At 38.5% G+C, this 9,653-nt stretch overlaps 1 pseudogene; it reads left to right on the top strand.

Moving 5' to 3' along the window:
• LOC107475619 (homoserine kinase-like) overlaps positions 1-3,123 on the top strand; it is a 21,045-nt pseudogene extending 17,922 nt beyond the window's left edge.
• The last annotated feature ends 6,530 nt before the right edge of the window (positions 3,124-9,653 follow it).

The following is a 9,653-nucleotide window of genomic DNA, read 5'->3' as shown; positions in this document are numbered from 1 at the left end:
TGAATGACTGTGACGTGCTTCAAACTCCTGAAGGCGGGGCGTTAGTGACAGATGCAAAAGAATCACTGGATTCTATTCCGGCCTGATTTAGAACCGACAGATGAATTCCGCTATGTTGTGACATAGCATATGCAATCGCTTTCACTGAGAGGATGGGAGGTAGCCACTGACAACGGTGAAACCCTTGCTTAAGCTTGCCATGGAAAGGAGTAAGAAGGATTGGATGAAGACAGTAGGAAAGCAGAGAGACGGAAGGGAAGGCATCTTCATGCGCTTATCTGAAGTTCCTACCAATGAATTACATAAGTATCACTATCTTTATCTTTTATGTTATTTTCGTTCATCACCATTACTATTTGAGTTTGCCTGACTAAGATTTACAAGATGACCATAGCTTGCTTCAATACTAACAATCTCCGTGGGATCGACCCTTACTCGCGTAAGGTTTATTACTTGGACGACCCAGTGCACTTGCTGGTTAGTTGTGCGAAGTTGTGTAATGCCATGGTATTGAGCTACCACGTTTTTGGAGCCATTACCGGGGATTATGAGAGTTGTGAAAAAGTATTGTTCACAATTTCGCGCACCAACAAGCATGCATCATATGCAAATTGTTTGAATTGTTTGTTTGTGCATTAATTGGGATTGCCTAAGTGATTATAATATGCTATTTGTTATATCTGCTATCTGTATTACTTATATTGTACCTGTATGTGTTTGCCTTTGTCTGCTTGTTTGTCTTTGTAATTTCACCGTAGATGGAGGAACGGAGGAAAGGCAGAGAAGTTACAGATTTTGTTAGGCTTAAGACTTGGTTAAGTTAGGAATTCTTAGTAAACCACCTTGACTTATGGCTTTTACTTTAGTCTTTAAGTTTTATAATCTGAGTGTCGGCGCTCTAGGATTGTCTCTGGCATTCCCAGTAACTTATATCTTATATATGTAGGCACCTTTACCATACTGAGAACTCCTGGTTCTCATCCTATACAATATTTGTGTTTTTTAGATGCAGGTCGAGAGGCACCTCGGTTGGCGTCTGGAGCTTCTGCAGTGAAGTGGATTCATTTTGGAGTTTTACTTTTGGGTCTTTTGCTATATACTTGTATTATTTTGCACCTCTTAGAGGTTTATGGAGAACCAGGATTGATTATATATGTATTTTGGGTTCTAGGTTAAGTATATATATGTATGTAAATATTCTCCGGCCAATTTTAGCTTCGCAGGCTGCGTCAGGAGCTTGTTATTTTGTATTCTTGACCCTCTGTTCTTACTTTTTATATATATATTTGTGAACTCTAATTTTTCTTCGTACGCAAGTAATCTCTTTCCTGAGCGTTGGGCTTTTGATTTTGCGATTTTGTTTTTACCCATTCTTCAAGACTCCTAGTATACTACATTATTTCGACTATTATATATATTTATATCCTATCTTAGAGGTCGTAGCGTCTCGCCACCTCTGTTTTACATCCTAGGTGTAAAGCTCTATGTGGTAGGGTGTTACCTTATGGTATCAGAGTAGTTCGTTCCTGTAGAGCTTGAGGGACGGACTGACTATGCTTTTGGGCATACTCTGAGTGTCTATACATGTTGATTAGGATATCAAACTGATATATGTGGTATGAATATTCATGACCATGCATTTGAAACTTTGAAGCACTAGACTAGCAATATTGAGACTGATCACCTTGATATCACTTGTTTGGCGACTCGTGAACACGATGGCGGTCGAGGGAGACATAGGGCTAGTAACTCAGAACCTGAGACAACTGAGAATAATCCTGCGAACTTTATAACTGCCCTGGAGAACATGGCTACTGCTATGCAGACTACGGTTGTGGCATTGGGGAATCAAGCCGATAATGGGAATGGTGATGACAGAGGAATTGGGCCAATGACCTTAGCAACCTTCCTGAAGATAAACCCGCCCATTTTTAGAGGGAAAACAAACCTAAAGAGGTAGATAACTGGTTTCAGGCAATGGAATGGGCGTTACAAGCACAACAAGTTCCTGAAAGTCAACGTGTTGAGTTTGCAACCTATCAGTTAACAAGTGAAACCCAGTATTGGTGGCAGGGTACGCGGACAGCAGCGACGAGCATGACGGTAATAGGATCATCCTTTGCTATGCAGTTTTCTCTCTCGGACGCTTCTCTCTCTTTTCCCTATGGTGGTTCAGCGGCGACACAACAGCAGCAATGAGCTGGACGACGGCTGGGTGCGACGACCCCCTCTCTCTTCTTCTTCCTCTGTTTCTCTCCCCTCTCTTGGCTGGTGGGTGTGTGTGATGCGTGAGAGTAAGGGTGAGGGGAAGGGGGTGCTGGCGTGACAAAAAAGGGGGTGAGTGTGTGTAATATGAATTAGGGTTAATATGTGAATTAGGATTTTTTGGGGAATTTGGGGTTTGGTAGAGTAGGAATTTTAATAAAAATGAAAGGATAGAGTAATAATTTAAAACCAAATTTAACTCAATATAATTATCTTTAAAAATACTAATAATTCTTCAACTTACAAATTTTTTCAATTAAGTAATCTAATTGAAGAATTAGAGATAATTAAATAAATTTTTCTTTTATTCATAAAATAAGGTTCAAAAGCTTAATATTCAAATTAAAACATATAAATTCTCATTATTTTTTAATTACTAAAGTTTTAAATTATAAATAAGAAATTGCCCAACTTATATATAAAAATTTTTTAAAATAAAATCTTAAATAAATATAATAAAGCATAAATAACTTATTTTTATTTTTTAAGAATTTGGGGTCTTAAATGGATCCAGCGCTACAAGCGCTACTGCAGTTGCCATGGCTGTCAATGAGATATTTAGCAACAAGTTAGGGGTGCAGGAGCGAAGTCAGAGGAGAAGGTTTCAGGTTACCACGCCGACAACGTGGCACTGGCAATCATGGGGACTTTGTGATGATCCACAACTACGAGTCCCTGGATTTGATCTAGCTGACATTCCAGGCAGAGAAGAAGCTTTTCTTCTTGCTGGTAACGCCAGAATATGAGGCCCCAACAAAGAAGATGCGAGCTGCCTTCCGTTCGAAGATTGGGATGCTGCACCACGTCCAGATGGTGGTAGTGGTGGTAGTTGAGGATGAAAGTGGTGGTAAGGTTTAAGATTGGCTGAGTGGTAGTGTGGAGTAAAATTAGATGTTAGAGATGTGTTATATTAGAGGGTAGTTTGAAACTTTTATTTAATTTTTTAGGGTTTGGATAATTTTGTCTGCAAAAATCTATTTTTCATAGGTATAACTTTAATTTTCGTCTTTCATGGATAGAAATATTAGCGTCCGTATCTTTCATGATCAGAAATGGCTACTTACTCAAATAATTATATATATAATTTTAATTAAAAATAACTATTAAGACTTAAAATTTATTATTTACAAGATAATTTAACTTATCGTATATCAAATAATTAAACACAAACATCTTAAAACTAACCTCAAATATTATAAAGATCGATTGTTGTATTTAAAATCTATAAATACTATTTATTTTTTTAGTTTGGTGGGTGATACTAGATGAATTAGGTTATAATTATTGATATTGGTTCATGTAACCAGTTTGATTATAGTTGAAATTTCACCATAATTATGGTGGAGACCAGATGTAGGTTTCATTGCACTTGGAAACCAAACCAGGATATATGCTTGTGTGATTCTCTTTTACCTGTTTTCTTTTGTTGTGGCTTTAGAGACAAAACACAAATAATCTTCTGCTATTTTAACTTTTGCGAAAACATTTTAAAAAATTTTAGTTTTGAAACTAACTTGATTCAACCCTCCTTCTCAAGTTTTAAAAGATCTTGGCAAGGGTTGTGGGTTAAAGATCACTACCCTTGTCACCAACCACAACATGATAATTAAAAAGAGTGAACTTAATTCGTCAATCTCTACAATTTGAGAAAAGTCAATTAGAATTTGTAACACCCTACCACGCAGAGCTTTACGCTTAAGTCGTAAAACAGAGGTGGTGTGAAATTACGACCTCTAAAATAAAATGAGTACATATAATAGCAGAAGAATTATAATATGCTAGGAGCCTTGAAAGAGAGGAAATAAAAATCGCGAAGTAAAAGCGCAACGCTCAAGGTACGAGTTAACTTACGTACTAAGAAAACCATAACTATTAGACATAAGATAATAGAAGTAGGAATAGAGTGCCAAAGATACAAAATAACAAGCTCCTAACTCAGCCTGCGAAATCAAGAATGGCCGGAAAATATTTACATATATATATACATACATATCCAAAACCCAAAAGTACATATACACAATTCTGCCTCTCCATAAACCTCTAGGAGGATCAAAAGAACAAGTTATGCGGAGAGAAAACCAAGTACACATATACACATCATAGCATAACAAAATAACCCTGTAACCACTCCGCTTCAAGTGTCCAGACGCCTAACGAGATGCCTCTCGACCTGCATCTGAAAAATAATAACATAGTATGGAATGAGAACCGGAGGTTCTCAGTATGATAAAGGTGCCACACACATAATATATAAGGTCCTGGGAATGCCAAAGGCAATCCTAGAACGCCGACACTCAGATTATAGAGCTCAAAGTATTAAACAGAAGCCATAAAAGGTGGTTTACTAAGGATATTTAAACCTAACTTAACTTAACCTTAAATCTAAATCCCATTCTGCCATTCCTCCTTACCTCCAACTCCATCATGCATTTTCACAGACAATTAAACAGACAAAGGCAAGCACAAGAAGGTTACAAGTACTGCAGATAACAAATATACATTTAACGTAGCAAGTACATTTAGGCACACCCAGTTAATACACAAGCAAGTAATTCAAGTAATATGCATATGATGCATGCCTATCCTATGGCTGATGAGGCTCATCTGTTGGTTATCCAGCCAACCCAACAAGTCTGAATTGTCCTTAGACTGTCCCCCGACGTGCATCCCCAAGAGTCTATGCATAGCTTTTTCTCAAATAATCAATATTGCTCAATGGGGGTAACATTCCCGGGAATTTATATAGTGCCTGGTCACACTTACGTCGTAGGGTCAACAGAGTATCGAGTTTTCAACCTGGTACACGTGGTGGCAAGCCACGGCATTTGATCCAGGGAATCTCGTATCTCAGATTATTCAAATTCATAAGCCATATAAATAATTCAATTATAATTCATCAACATCCACATCATTCTCAATCGCATTTCATTCATCATTATATGTCAATCATATTCAATCCTTATCCTTCATTATCACGCCTCCCATTCCGTCCATCAATAGTTCCAATTCAAAACATAATTCATTCTTTTCTAAATAAATCAAACTTAGAACATGCTCATTTTCTTAATAACTCTAAATCAAATCGTATAACCCTTGAATCTATATCTTTTTTAAATAATCATATAAACAAAATCTCTAATTTTTTTTTATAAAATTTCGGCAGCATCTCCTCTAAAACTCGGACTTTGCCACCCTTTTCGAGTCCAAACCTGAACTCGGACTTTGCCACCCTTTTCGGGTCCAAACCTGCTTTCTTTTCAATTCAACATACCCTTTCTCATCATCATAACAGTCACCACAATAAATCTACCTCAGATCAACAATTATACTCATACAATATTCAAATCCAACAACCAAAATTCAACTAAGGATCATAGTTCACTAATCCTAGGCTTCTAACATAAAATACCTCAAATCAATAATTCACCAAATTATTAGTTAATCAACAAGCACCAAACCAACCATGTTCATCAACAATAACATTCAACCACAATTCTCTCCAAATTAACATAACAACATTCACCATCTAAAATTAATAACTAATTATTCAATAAACTTCAACCAAATATATTCATCGACAAATTACTAAACATTAAACATACACCTGCGCCAATTATTTATTCACAACCTAATACACATTTATAACACATATATATCCAATTTAATACTCAAAGCTCAAATTCAAAGAAAATAAAATAGAATTATCGTATCCTCACCTTACCCAAGCTTCACATAAGCAAGAGTGAACGTTTCCCTCAAGCTAATTGGATCCTAAAACATCAGAAATCAAAGAAATTCAACATTCCCACTTAAAATTTGAAAATTGGGGAAAATGAAGGCTGAGTGTAAAATAATGAGTTACCTATGAAATTGTTCCAGTAGAAATGTAGAGCTCGACGTGGTGAACGCGTGGCTGCAAACGGTGCGGCGATTGGAGCTCGGACGGAGAAGTTACTGGGATCGGAAGTTTACCGTAAGGTTACGGAAGCTTTCTCCCCTCCCTGGAGTGTTTCACGCTGCTGCATCCAAATGAGGGAGAGAAAGGAGTTCGGCTTCTTTTAATGAGTTGGTTCGGTTGAACCACGGCCCGGTTCGGATCCGGTTCAACCGGTTCGATCCGTTCGGTCCAATCTTGGACCGTTTTCTTCGAAATTGGTGTCAAAATTCTCGTTTCGACGAGCTCTATCCTAATTTAATATAATTTTCATATTTCTAATTTTCTTTATTAAAAACTAATTTATTGACTAATTATCTACTAATTTAACCGGGGTTTACATCCTACCCACCTAACAAAGAATTTTGCCCTCAAAATTCAAATCTAGTTACCTGAAAAGAGATGTGGATAGTCCTTTCGCATATCTGATTTGAGCTCCCAGGTATGTTCCTCGATACCAGCTCGACTCCAAGCTACTTTTACCAATGATACTTCCCTTCCTCGTAATCGTTTAACGCTGGTGTCATCAATTCTTACTGGGGCTACTGGAAGTGTTAGATCTTCTCTCACTTGGATTGGTTCTGGTTCTAGAATATGACTTGCATCAGGAGTGTACTTCCTAAGATGAGACACATGAAATATGTCGTGCAAATTTGAAAGATATGGTGGTAAGGCAATTCTATACGCCACTAGCCCAATCCTCTTCAGAATCTCAAAGGGTCCAATATAACGGGGATTCAGTTTCTTAGTCTTAATAGATCTTTCCACTCCAGTGGTTGGTGTAACTTTCAGAAAGACATGTTCTCCTTCTTCGAATTCCAAAGGCTTTTGCCTTTGATCAGCATAGCTTTTCTGGCGGCTTTGGGCTATAAGCATTCGACTACGAATCTTCTTTATCTGTTCAGTAGTTTCAGCTATCATCTCAGGCCCTAACAAACTTCTTTCTCTAGTTTCATACCAACACAATGGAGATTGACATTTCCTGCCATACAGAGCCTCATATGGAGCCATTCCAATGCTCGCATGATAGCTATTATTATAAGCAAATTCTATTAATGGCATATATCGATCTCAGCTCGCTGGCTGGTCCAAAACACAAGCCCTTAGCATATCCTCCAAGGTCTAAATAGTTCTCTCTGACTGACCATCTGTCTGAGGGTGATACGCAGTACTCAAACTTAATTGAGTCCCAAATGCACGCTGAAAAGCTCCCCAGAATCTTGATGTAAAGCGAGGATCCCTGTCAGATATAATAGTAGAGGGCACACCATGTAACCTGACAATCTCTTTGATATACATTCGAGCCAATTCCTACATTGTGCAACTTATTCGGATAGGAAGAAAATGAGCTGATTTCGTCAGTCGATCCACAACCACCCAGATAGCGTCATAACCAGATCGGGTTCTAGGCAAACCTATCACAAAATCCATTGCAATACTTTCCCATTTCCATTGTGGAATCTCCAAAGGCTGAAGGGTTCCTGATGGTCTCTAATGCTCAATCTTAACCTTCTGACATGTTAAACATTTAGATACATGCAATGCCATATCATTCTTCATACCTGGCCACCAGAACATCGTTTTCAGATCCTGATACATTTTAGTACACCCTAGATGAATTGAGAACCCACTCTTATGAGCTTCCTACAAGATACTTTGTCGCAGGTCTCCAACGTTAGGCACAATAATCCGGTTCTTGAACCTCCATAAACCATCCTGACCTTCTGACACTCTCCACTGTTTTCCCTGTTCAACTGCTGGTAATACCTTACGTAACGCTTCACTGTCTCGATGAGCCTTCAGAAGTTTTGATTTAAAATCACTTGAAATCTGCAACTGACTCAAACACAAAATTCCAGATTCTTCTCTAATTCCCAAATTCAAACCTTAAAATGCCTTCAGTAACTCTTCCTCCTGTAGCATCATCCAATCTGCATATAAAGATTTTCGACTCAAGGCATCCGCCACAACGTTCGCTTTTCCTGGATGATAATTCAATTCAAAATCATAATCTTTCAGAAGCTCCATCCACCTCCTCTGACGCATATTCAACTCTTTCTACTCAAAAAGATACTTCAAACTCTTATGATTTGAGAAGACATGAAACTTAACGCCATAGAGATAGTGCCTCCAAATCTTTAAAGCAAACACAACAGCAGCAAGTTCCAAATCATGTGTCGGGTAGTTCATCTCATGCGGCCTTAACTGTCGTGAGGCATATGCTATAACATTCTGGTGCTGCATCAGAACGCACCCTAAACCCTTCAGAGATGCATCACAGTACACTTCAAATGGTTCACTTGGTTCAGGCAATACTAACACAGGTGCAGTGGTCAACCTGTGCTTTAATGCTTGAAAGCTCTCTTCACATTCCGGAGTCCAGATAAAAGGCGTATCCTTCCTAGTCAACTTAGTTAAAGGTAAGGCGAGCTGTGAAAATCCCTTAATGAATCGTCGATAATACCCTGCCAAACCTAGGAAACTCCTGATCTCTGTCACTGAAGTTGGTTGCTCCCAATTCATCACTGCTTCCACCTTAGCAGGATCCACAGCTATTCCATGCTTACTCACCACGTGGCCGAGAAACTTCACCTCACTCTTCCAGAACTCGCATTTAGATAACTTAGCGTACAACTTTCTGTCTCTCAGAATTTGCAGCACAGTTCGCAAGTGTTCAGCATGTTCCTCTTCAGACTTAGAATAAACAAGAATGTCATCAATAAAGACAATAACAAACTTGTCCAAATACGGTCGGAAAATCCTGTTCATATAATCCATAAATACTGCAGGGGCATTAGTTAACTCGAAAGACATCATTGTATACTCATAATGACCATAACGGGTCCTGAAAGCGGTTTTCGAAATATCCTCGTCTCTAACCCTTATCTGATGATAACCGGATCGCAGATCAATCTTAGAAAACACACTGGCACCCTGTAACTGATCCATTAGATCATCGATTCTAGCAACGGATATTTATTCTTCACAGTGATTTTATTCAACTGCCGATAGTCGACACATAACCGCATACTCCCATCCTTCTTCTTTACCAGTAACACTAGCGCTCCCCACGGAGAAACACTTGGTCGGATAAAATGCTTACCCAACAAATCTTCCAGCTGAGCTTTCAATTCGGCCATTTCTAAAGGTGACATCCTGTAAGGAGTAATCAAAATCGAACCGGCCCCAGGCATCAACTCAATTGCGAATTCAACTTCCCGGTTAGGTGGAAATTCATTAATATCATCCGGAAACACGTCTGAAAATTCACATACAACTGGAATCTGCTTTAAACTCTGATCATCACCTGATACTCCCACAGTTAATAACATAATACCCTGACATTTAGTTCCTGAACAGTTTACTATCATAGAATTCAAATAGTAACTATTCACCACAATCGGTGCTTCTGACCCTTCCGGCATAAACTGTACTGACTTCTCAGAACAATCAA

Source organism: Arachis duranensis, chromosome 2, assembly GCF_000817695.3.
Source record: "Arachis duranensis cultivar V14167 chromosome 2, aradu.V14167.gnm2.J7QH, whole genome shotgun sequence".
In the NCBI taxonomy this organism is placed as follows: Eukaryota; Viridiplantae; Streptophyta; class Magnoliopsida; order Fabales; family Fabaceae; genus Arachis; species Arachis duranensis.
This window is presented reverse-complemented; position numbering and strand designations above follow the sequence as displayed.